Below are 10561 nucleotides of genomic sequence, written 5' to 3' on the forward strand. Positions count from 1 at the left end.
TGTTCGTCTCCTCAGCCAAGTGATAACGAGCCTTGTGCTTAATAACTGTTGTCCGCTGTTGGGCTTGGGATAATAACGAAGATAGCCGATTCACTTCTCTAGAAGCAGCACCAACGGCCTCCTCGCGGGTTGCTGCTAAATTCTTGAAGTGATTGGTCTGTTCTTCCTGCTGCGCTAAGGAAGATTGAGCCTTTTCAAGTTTTTCATTTGTGACGCGAAGGCGTCCCTCGAGCTCTGAAAAAGACAACACCACGGAGTTAGCGTAGAAAAAAACATGGTCACACTCGATGAAATGGGATTATACCTTCGACACAAGCCGAAGCCTCTTCATACTCATTAACAACCGCATCTCGCGCTTCATCAAGATGGTCATATTCCGCGGATAATTTCTTATAGTCTAGTTGAAGGTTGGTGAGAGTAAATTGACAAGCATCTAATTCTACCTGCTTCATCGAGTCCATATGACGAAGGTGGTCGACCTCTTTATTTATCTCTGAGACCCCTTTGCTGAGTCTGTACATGCACACTTCAAGATTCCTCTCAGACTCAGCATGACGAGCTACGTCGGCACGGGACGCGGAAAGAGCATTGCTGAGAGCGTAGACTTCAGCACGAGCATCATCTCTTTTTCTGGCAAGATAGAGCATATTATCCTGGACCCCTGAAAGAGGAATGGATCGAGCCGTCTGTAATTCTTCTTCCAGCAGCTGAATCCTAGATTCCAACAAGGAAGTACGCTCACGGGCTTCCCGAAGATTATCACGGGTCCACAGCAGTGTGCCATTAAATAAAGCACGATCATGGTTGTACAGATTTTGCATGTCGACCATCTGAACATGCCGCGCGCGCCATACCTCAGCCCGAGCATCCCATTTCTTAGCTTCACTCTTAATTTTCTCAACCAAATCTCTAATACGAGATTTTTGCCGAGCTCTTTCGTTTCGAAGCCATATCAGCTCGGGGACGCCACCCACTGGAGATAGGGTGGGGAGACTCAGACAGAACAACTAAGAAATAGAAGAATGACGACATACGGCGAGGGAAAAGAACCAAACCTGTGAAAGTGGAAACTTAGCTACGAGTTTGCTCTAACTCAGCGCGCACAGCAACAAGTTCTGAACGAAGACCGGCCTCTGCTTCACCCAGCTTTTCTTTCCCCTTAAGGCTTTTCTTCAATTCTTCTATTTCCACCTCAGCCGCAGATAATTCCTTTTCTCGGTGACGAAGCTTAGCTTCGAGCTTCAGAGATTTCGCTTTGAAGAACTGATACAACACGTGGTTACAATGCTCACTCCTCATCATCTACACATCAAGATGACAAAACATTATTTCACCGAAGCATTTGATCGTCACGTAGAAGTATGTACGAAAATTTACCTCCAGCACACGCTGCTGCGGAAAGCCATATTGATACCCGTCAGCGATGGCCATCATATCGGCAACGGAAGTAGGAGGCTCCGGCACAAGGGTAGCTTCGGGAACAGTCAACCTTTTTCCCCAGGCTTCAGACACCCGCGCCTTAGAAGACATCTCCATCATGAGACGGGTATAGGCGGTTGATTCCTTTTCCCCAGCAATAACAGGAGCGGGATGAGAGACAAATAGAAGATTCTTTTCCTTGAACCAATCCATGATGGCGTCCTCACCCTCAGACGTCGGCGACTGGGGAAGATTATCAGCAGGCGCATCAATGACAGATTTTCCCTTCTCTGACACGACCCCCTCAGCACAAATGTTGGCATGCTCCTCCGCGCCTACATGCACAGCAGGCTCCTCCGCACCAGCATCTTCTAAAGTAGCGTCTCCATTACCATCACCACCTAGCACATCCCAATCATCATTGGGGGAAAGTAAAGAGAAGTCCTCGGGAAAATCGAGGTCTTCGTCAAAGAACTCCCCCGTGCAGTACATACGATCAAAAGAAAATTCTTGAGAAGCGGGAAGGTATCCGCGGCATCACCAGCAGGGACGGAAACATCCCCGATAACAACGTCATCAGCCACCACGGCTTTGTTCCTTCCTTCATCACCAGCATGACCAGCGAAGACCTCTTCTTCGACATTGATAGGGGAGGTACAAGTACGTTCCTCCCCATCTGTAATCTCATCCTCAGCAAACTCTTCGTTCACTGGACTAGTAACTTCTTCTTGGGATTCAACCTCGCCCATCACAGTAGTAGAAGACTGCTTCGGCCTAATCTTTTTCTTTTTCAACACCTGAAACCAACACCACAAAAAGAATTATTTTTCCCGACTGATGGAAGTTCTAAAAAAGAAGTGCAGCTAGAATCCGCGTACCTGAGCAGCTGAGGTATTCTTCGGTGGGAGTATAGCACCAGAACCTTCCTCCTCGTCTCCCTCTACGACGTCAAGGGCATAAGGAAAATTCATACCCGCAAAGTTCAGACGCCAGGGACAGAAATCTCCATAGCGAACAGGAGGAGACCGCGCGGCTTACTATTCTCGGTAGCCCGCCAACCGCGGGGACCAGGAATCCAACCGTAAGCCCACGGACCAACTATCTCGATAACGGTGGCGTGCCACTCGTAGTCATGATCGCGCTTGATCCTCTCTCGCGCGGGGAAGAGTTTCCGACGACTAGACGCCTCCGTGCCAGGAACATACTTCAGCTTGGCATCGCTGACCTCATTTAACAGACGAATCTCGCCCCGAGGAGGAGGGAGATTCCGAAGGCTGACACTCCACGGCTTGCGATTCCTACTATTGACGTAATCACCGAAGGAGTTATTGAAATTATCAGGAGTATACCATTCCTTCTCCATGGGATTGGGGACGTAACAAGTCATCGACGTTTCCCCCTTACTCCGCAGATAGCATTCCTTCAGGGCGCGGAGATAATTCCCCGATAGTTGGGATACAGAACGGCTGTGAGTATTGGTGGAAGAGCCTTCACGACTAGCGAGCACGTCATAGTAGAAGGAATCACCTGATTTGTACAACGGCAGCATAAGACCAGCTTCGAATGCTCCAACCGTCGTTAACAAATGAAATTCATCGAACTCATACTTGGAGATAAGCTCATACGTAATATCATCCTCAGGGGCATAGAAACGAACCCCAAAGGCTTGAATCTCATGCTTTTCCTTGAATATTTCGAGATCGATATGCTTGAAGGTTACTTTTTTCCTACTAACAGAGACACTGCGTATCAAGGGAGCAGCCTCATCCTCCTCGGCGGGGCCGGATGAACTAACGAACGCTTCCGAAGCTTTTCTCTTCACGGGGGGATTCTTTGAAGATTCAGCCCTAGGAGCTACACCCTTCGTATTCTTCCCTTTAAAAGTTGGAGAAGACCGCAGATGATGCTCGGGCACTAACGAACGTAGAGGAGGAATGTCAAAAGCAACAGCGCGGGGCGGAGCCTGCGTACTCCTAGTATCATCACGAGGACGAGCCGCTGAGCGATCGAAGACTCTTCGGGAACCAGACGGAATTGTCGGAGGAATCTCTTCCCTAGAGGACGAGGCTTTCTCTCCAGAAGAAACTCGACTCCGACGAACATCATCTTGAGACTCTCGACGCGGAGGAGATCTCGATAGCCCAGAATCAGGAGTCTGATAAGCCGCGGACGGTCAGACATGGCTGCGAAAAGAATAAAATCAAGAACAAGTTACACACAATCAAAAAACATTACCAAAGATCAAAAAACCACATCCATAGCAATACACACACGATAACGCAGAAACCCTAAAATTAGTATACATGCTCAAAATTTCATAAAATTCACACCCTCGAAGTAGTGGCTTCCTTAATTTAAGATGAAGAACAGGGGCAAACTAGTATGCAAGCATCAGAAGAAGTTCTTCATCACAAACAAGGAACAACAGTAGCAGAGAATTCACAAATCAACACAGCGTGAAACAGTGGAAATAAAGAAAAGAAAAACTTACCGGCAAAAACAGCAGTAGAAGAAACAAACAGGGGAAGCGGTCGTGATTAATACTAAGGTGGAGAGAATTTAAGATCACAGGTCCAGTGAAGACTGACAGAGAATTTAAGATCACAGGTGCAATGAAGACTGACAGAGAATTTAAGGTCACAGGTTCAATGAAGACAGACAGAAAATTTAAGGGCTGAAAAAAGAATGAAAACTGAGAGAGCGTTTAGGAAGAATGAAATTAAATTTTCTTTCTATCCTTAAAATACCCGAAAGAAAGAGAAGGAAATTAAGGGAGGAATGGGAAACGTGCCCGTTACATAAGCAGTTAATGCACGAATAAAAGACGTGCCCAAGTATCTAGGAGAAGTTATTAGGAGTGAGAAGAATATGCGACGATAGTTTTTCTTCAAGGCACCCATTAGTCATTCAAGCCCGAAGAAAAGGGGCAAATTGTGTACACATATATCTCACTATCAGACACGTGTATATAAAAAGATACGTGGAAAGAATGCAGGCCAAAACATCAAACACATGATGCGTCACGAAACACCAAATAAACCCCGAGGAGTTACTTTATCTCATCCCCAAAAGAGAAGCTAAGATCAACGGTGGAGAGAAAGTTAGCTGACACGGACTGACAGGGGCAGAAGACACTTGTCTGACACGAGCAGACCCCTCAACTACCCGCATTAAACACTCTGAGCAGTGTACGTGTCGACCAACCTGTGGAACGAGCGAGGATGCTTCTGCGGGATCAAGGGGAAAACGCAGACCTCCGCGTGATGGACGCAAGGACACAAGAAGATAAGGTTCCAACGGTCTTCAGAGATGGGTCCCACGTTCTAACCTTATAAATACCCAATCTCCACCAAGAGGAAGGGGGATCGGAAAAATCAGGGAGAGAAGGAGAGAGAGAGAGAGAGAGAGAGATTGCAAGGGTAAGTTAATCACTTAGAAGAGAGAAACATGTAAACCCAAAAGTCATTCGACTATTCATGTAACCATGAAGAACATAGTAAAACAACAAACCCCGTGGATGTAGGCCTTAGTGCTGAACCACGTAAACCTTGGTCTTATTTATATTTCAGCACTTTACATTTATTTAGCTCCATGGATGTTTACTTATATGTTTTGTTTTCCTTAATACTTATATCCCATGCGCAAACGCCTCGCATGGAGTTGTTAAATGAGGCCATGATAAACCCGAAGGTTTTGAGCCAATGAATCAACACCAGGATATCATCATCACAATCTCTTTAGATGATAATGATTGATTGTGAGCGTTCGGACCCCCTCGCAGGTTTGTGTGCTCACAATATTATTAGTGGCATGCAAATCAAGAGGGAGATATAACCCTGTATTGCTAACTTTTCACTAGCCAGCTTATAGTCGTACACTAGCTATTGGCTTCATAGGCGCGCATATGGCTCCCATCTCTAGGTAGGTCAGTGCAGCGATTCAATGAATCACTTCAGGAAATTAACCTGACCAAATTACCAGATTAAGGATTGTTTTAAACTACGAATTAGTTTCTTTTTTTTTGCTAGTAAGAGCAAAAGAAGAGAGAGCTGTTTGAATCTAATGGTTAGAGAAAGCACCCGTCAAGATATTTTCCAATCCCACGGAAGGAGTGGGTTGGTCATAGTGATCAGGAATTACCGACTTATTCAGTGCTGACTGAGTCAGTAGCTTTCTCTATACAGTTGTGGAGTTTGACCTTTGGTTTTCTCCACCGGTGGTGGAGTCAGAATTGAGTATGAAACCCTCTGTGTGATCCTTTAAAGGAAACTTCAAAAGACGTAGATTTTGGAAGGCATTGCCGATAACGAGCACTATCAATACTTGCCAATATGTTTGACTGTGCAACTGTTCTTTGTAAGGTCGACTTGTGGGTTAATTGGTATAAGGTCCAGATACATTCTGATCGAGTAGTTCAATCAGATCGTTTTTAATATTATCATGTATATCTTCTTTAATTCCGTTCCTTAGAATCTTAGAGACTTTATTTGTTCAAAGATCAAATCAGACCAATACTATTAAAAAGGAAACAAGAAATGTCGATGCTGTCACTAATGATGCCTATGAAGATTAAAAAGAAAGAAAGAAAAAGCATCTAACCGATTTACCCTACATATTCGAACTCCCTTCCGGAAACCCTCTTGAGCAAAACAAGGCCACTAAAATCAGGTTATTTTGTTGCTTTGTGCACATTGCATGGAGTTGTATGCATGTGTTAAGTACATAGGCATGTGGCCTATTGAGCGTGCCACTTGTCTCTCTAGGGTAGTCTTTAGCTATACGCCAAAAGAAAAAATGATCAGGAAGAAGAAAAAAAATTCCATATAGCATCGGATATAATCTTTTGTAGCCTTGACCCAAGTCAATCTCATAAAACAATAAGAAAAAGAAAAAGAAAAATGAGGGTGGATTGGTAGATGTGGATCTTGATGGAGAATACGCAGATCTGCCAAAATAGTCTCCAAGTGCATGCAGAATGTGGAAGAATAATCTGAAAATAAATACACAATGAAACTGAAAGTTATGGATGATTTTGAACCGTATCGACCATATTTGTGTAATAATGGCAAATATGTTAAAGATATGCTGAATTAATCAGAGGAAAGAGATTTCTCTGATCAAATAAGACTTCTAAACCCCTTACTTTTAGGTCAAACTCTCTTGCACGTTCATTTTGTCATGGAGAATTTAAACTTTAATTAATTCTAGAAATGAGAAAATAATTCACAAAATTAGTTAAAAAGATTAAAATCAATAATTCCTGGGTGAAAAGGACATTTAGATTTTGATATTATTTAAATGGACAAAAATGTAAAAATAGTTAGGATGTAAACAGTTTCATCCTACCCATTTTTAAATATTTTTTTTTATTTTTGATTTACATCAGAATGCATCCAGTTTCATCCTTGTTATTTTTTAAGTTTAAGTCAGGATGAATCCAGTTTCATCCTTGCTATTTTTCTGGTGTCCATTTTACCCATAACAATTTTTACTCGTTCATTTGAACCATGTTTTAAAAATATTTGGAGAAATGACCAATTTTCCGAAACTAATTCTATAAATTAGAAATTCTTTTGGAAAATGCTGAGCCCACCTGGAAGGAAAATTTTAATTAATCACTGGTTGGTACGCTTGCATACGTAGATTTGGGCAACTATTTGGGCTGCATATTGTATTTTCCTAAATCTCCTTCGTGTGTAGGAGAAAGGCGAATTTATTCCCATAAAAAAAACGAAAAAATGGGTCATTTGTCCAAATATTTTTAAAACATGGTTCAAATGGACGAGTAAAATTTATTATGGGTGAAATGGACACCAAAAAAATAGCAAGGATGAAGCTGAATTCATCCTCACTTAAACTTAAAAAATAGCAAGGATGAAACTGGATTCATCCTGATATAAATTAAAAATAAGAAAAAATATTTAAAAATGGGTATGATGAAACTGTTTACATCCTGGCTATTTTTACATTTTTGTCCATTTAAACAGCATCAAAATTTAAATAACCTTTTCACCCAGAAATTGTTGATTTTGGTTTTTTTAACCAATTTTGTGAGAAAAAAACTCATTTTTTACTTATATATGCCACAAATTTTAGGTTCACAATGTTTAATGTAATCAGCAAGGTACATTTTTTGGGAAAAGATAAAATTCACTCAAAAAGAAGGGCTGAGTTACAGTCAGAGATACAACAAACGCCTATCGAAACATGGAATCCTGAGAACAGGTTTAGGGAAGTACAACCATAGATCACTGGCTTTCCCCTTTTACAACTTCACAAGTAGTTCTCAGTTACTATTTTAGAAAAACCCAATCGTGCATGAAGTCCACAAGCTTAAATTGCTTAGAATGATAATGACTACCCTAGAGAGACAACACACCTTCACTGTATAATAACCCACGCTGTTGATTTTTACTTATCGCAGAAAATTCTTTTGTTCCCTTCCTCCCAGATTTGCTGCCAAATTGGGAAGTACGAACATAACTTGAAAAAATGCAGCCGATGTCACTGTAGTACAGTAGTAAAGTCATTGGTGATGATATCAGTGACCTGAGTTCGAAACTCGCTAGCATCAAATTCTTTACCGATAAAAAAAAAATTGAAAAAATGCAGTTGGTTTCATTTTGTGTTTCAACTACCAAGAGACAAGGAAGTCCGTACATGAATTTTCCGGCTGACATGTTAACTCCAACAGGTTAAAGAAGTGTTCTCACAAAAAAATGAATGAATTACCAACTATTTATCGTTTACGTCCAAGGGATGTGTCAATTAAAAATATCAACTGCTATCTATCACAAAGACCGCGAATCAATTACATACCCGCCGTAAATGTAGCTTTTTTGGTCCTACGAATTGTGCGAACTTTGTCTTTTTATTTTCCTAGAACATTTCGACCCTTGCTTCTTATGTTCTGTTAAACATGGAACAAAATTCTAATAAGTGTCCACTGGTTTCCAATGTCTAAATTAAGAAATGATCATCTTGATAGCAAAATGCAAAAAAAAAAAAAAAAAGAGATCCACAAAAATTAAGAACCAAGCTGGTCAGAGACAGAAACAGCTAGGAGACTGCAGTCAGTTACTTCCACTTCTCAACTAGCTTCCAAACCACATTGTTATTATTAATTTTACAAAGATTAATTCTCTTAGTTTTACCATATTTCTTTGTTTCCCTTAAGTTCTTGACTCTGGTTGGCGTCTGACCCTTGAACACGAGGTTAGAAATCCAGACTTTTTTCTTTCAAGATTGCTAATTGGGATGCCAATTAAGGCCAAATTCGGTGTATGATAAAACATTCTTCACCTTTCGAATGATACACACACAAGCAAGTTGTAACCGCTGTTACTAGCCCTAGTTTTTTTTTTTTTTCATTCGTTATTAATTAGCAGCCATTTTTTTTTCTCATTTATGAAGTTATTTTTTAAAAAAGAAAAAAAAAACATGGTTGCTAATAGGGGTATCAATTTACAGGAAGGGGTACCCGATAATCCGAATATCAAAAGTATAAGACAAACTAGAAACAAAATTGCTATCCTCATTAAGAGTGTTGAAGAAAAATACCATGTCTTTCCAAAGAAAAACAAAGTAAAATTGCGAGGCAAAAGTAATGTTGCCATGTTCGGTTGTTGGCAATTTGGTGTTTAAACTGATGTAAAATGTTATGGGCCATTTTATAATCCCTTAATTAAAAACCCCAAGACAATTGAATTTGAACATTCGTCTCTGGATAAAGCTTACAAAGACAACAAATATTAGGAATGGTGTTTCCTCCGCCTGAGACGAGGGCAGAATTCCTTTGATGGAGATTATCCAAAGTAGGCAGCCTGTTTAGAACACATTGCCAAAGGAAAAAACACACTTTTTGAGGCCAATCACGAGACCAAACCTCAAGAAAAATTGTTATACATTTTTAAGAAAAATTGGAAAACATACAGCCACCATACGCCCACAATTTAATTCCCAACTTGGTTCCCTACAAGTGGAGAATTAGACTATTCTTTTGGGTGTTGGGGAACCTCCATAATATCTTTTTATCTAGCCTTACAAACAAGACTTTGTTAGTATGTAGGAGTACAATATATAAGATTTGTTTAGGATATTCACACACACAGTGATACTATTACATGAAAATCATGAACTATAAAAAGAATTAGTTGGTAAATGTCCTACCTAGCTCATCAATTAGGGCATCACATACCACAGCAAGATGATTTCTGTATAGCTCTACTCTGATTATTTCGCATTCAACTTTCAACTAGTTAGGGCGCCTAAGAAGGAACGAGCCTCCATATACAAGCAGTAATCTTTCATCTAATGCTAAAGATATGATCAGCTGTTTCATCTCTCTAGCTCCGTATAGAATAGGCATCTATGTTAATGCCTCAATATATTGTTCCGTTTTCATCTACTCGAAGCTTGATAACCGCTGCCGCTCACACCATGAAAGAAGCTTGCGTGGGGACATGTAGTCTTGCTCCATACATGTGAAGGAGGATTGATTTGATGTAGTGGCGTTGCGCTTGTCCGGTCGTCTATAAGCTATTCTTAGTCTTTTGATGCTGGTCAGCAGTTTCGCTGCTGACTCTGGAAAACTGATGCCTGCTAGCCTTATTGCTCCCACTCGTTCTTGCCTTCTTCAATAGTCTCATTCAATATGGGACGTGGAGTCGACGGTACCAAGTGACCATCTTTTGACTTAACTGAAATATCTTTCACCGACATAAAATATATATTTCAAAAATAACAAAAAAATATATTTTATGAAAAAAATAACATAAAGATATAGGGTTTGAGGATCAAATCAGCCAGGATATAATTTGGGTGTCTAACTAGGGTTAAGATAAATCAATTGTCATGTCGTGAATAAATATGAACTTTTAGTATACCCTAGCTACTCAGATCAGTACATATAACTAGTGAAACAGGAAACATACACCCTAAAGCACAAAAAATTTATTGCTAAGTATACTGGGTTAAATAATAAGAGAACAACCCGTTAGAGAGAGAGAGATGATAAACCAGTTAAGTAGAAAAAATCATTAAAAAAAAATACAGAGATCTAGAACAGAGAGAGAGAGTTAAGATTAGGTGGTGTGGGTGACAGATAGAGAGTAAGCACGCAGTGTTTCAAGCATCATTCATG

Source organism: Papaver somniferum, unplaced genomic scaffold (assembly GCF_003573695.1).
Source record: "Papaver somniferum cultivar HN1 unplaced genomic scaffold, ASM357369v1 unplaced-scaffold_31, whole genome shotgun sequence".
NCBI lineage: Eukaryota > Viridiplantae > Streptophyta > Magnoliopsida > Ranunculales > Papaveraceae > Papaver > Papaver somniferum.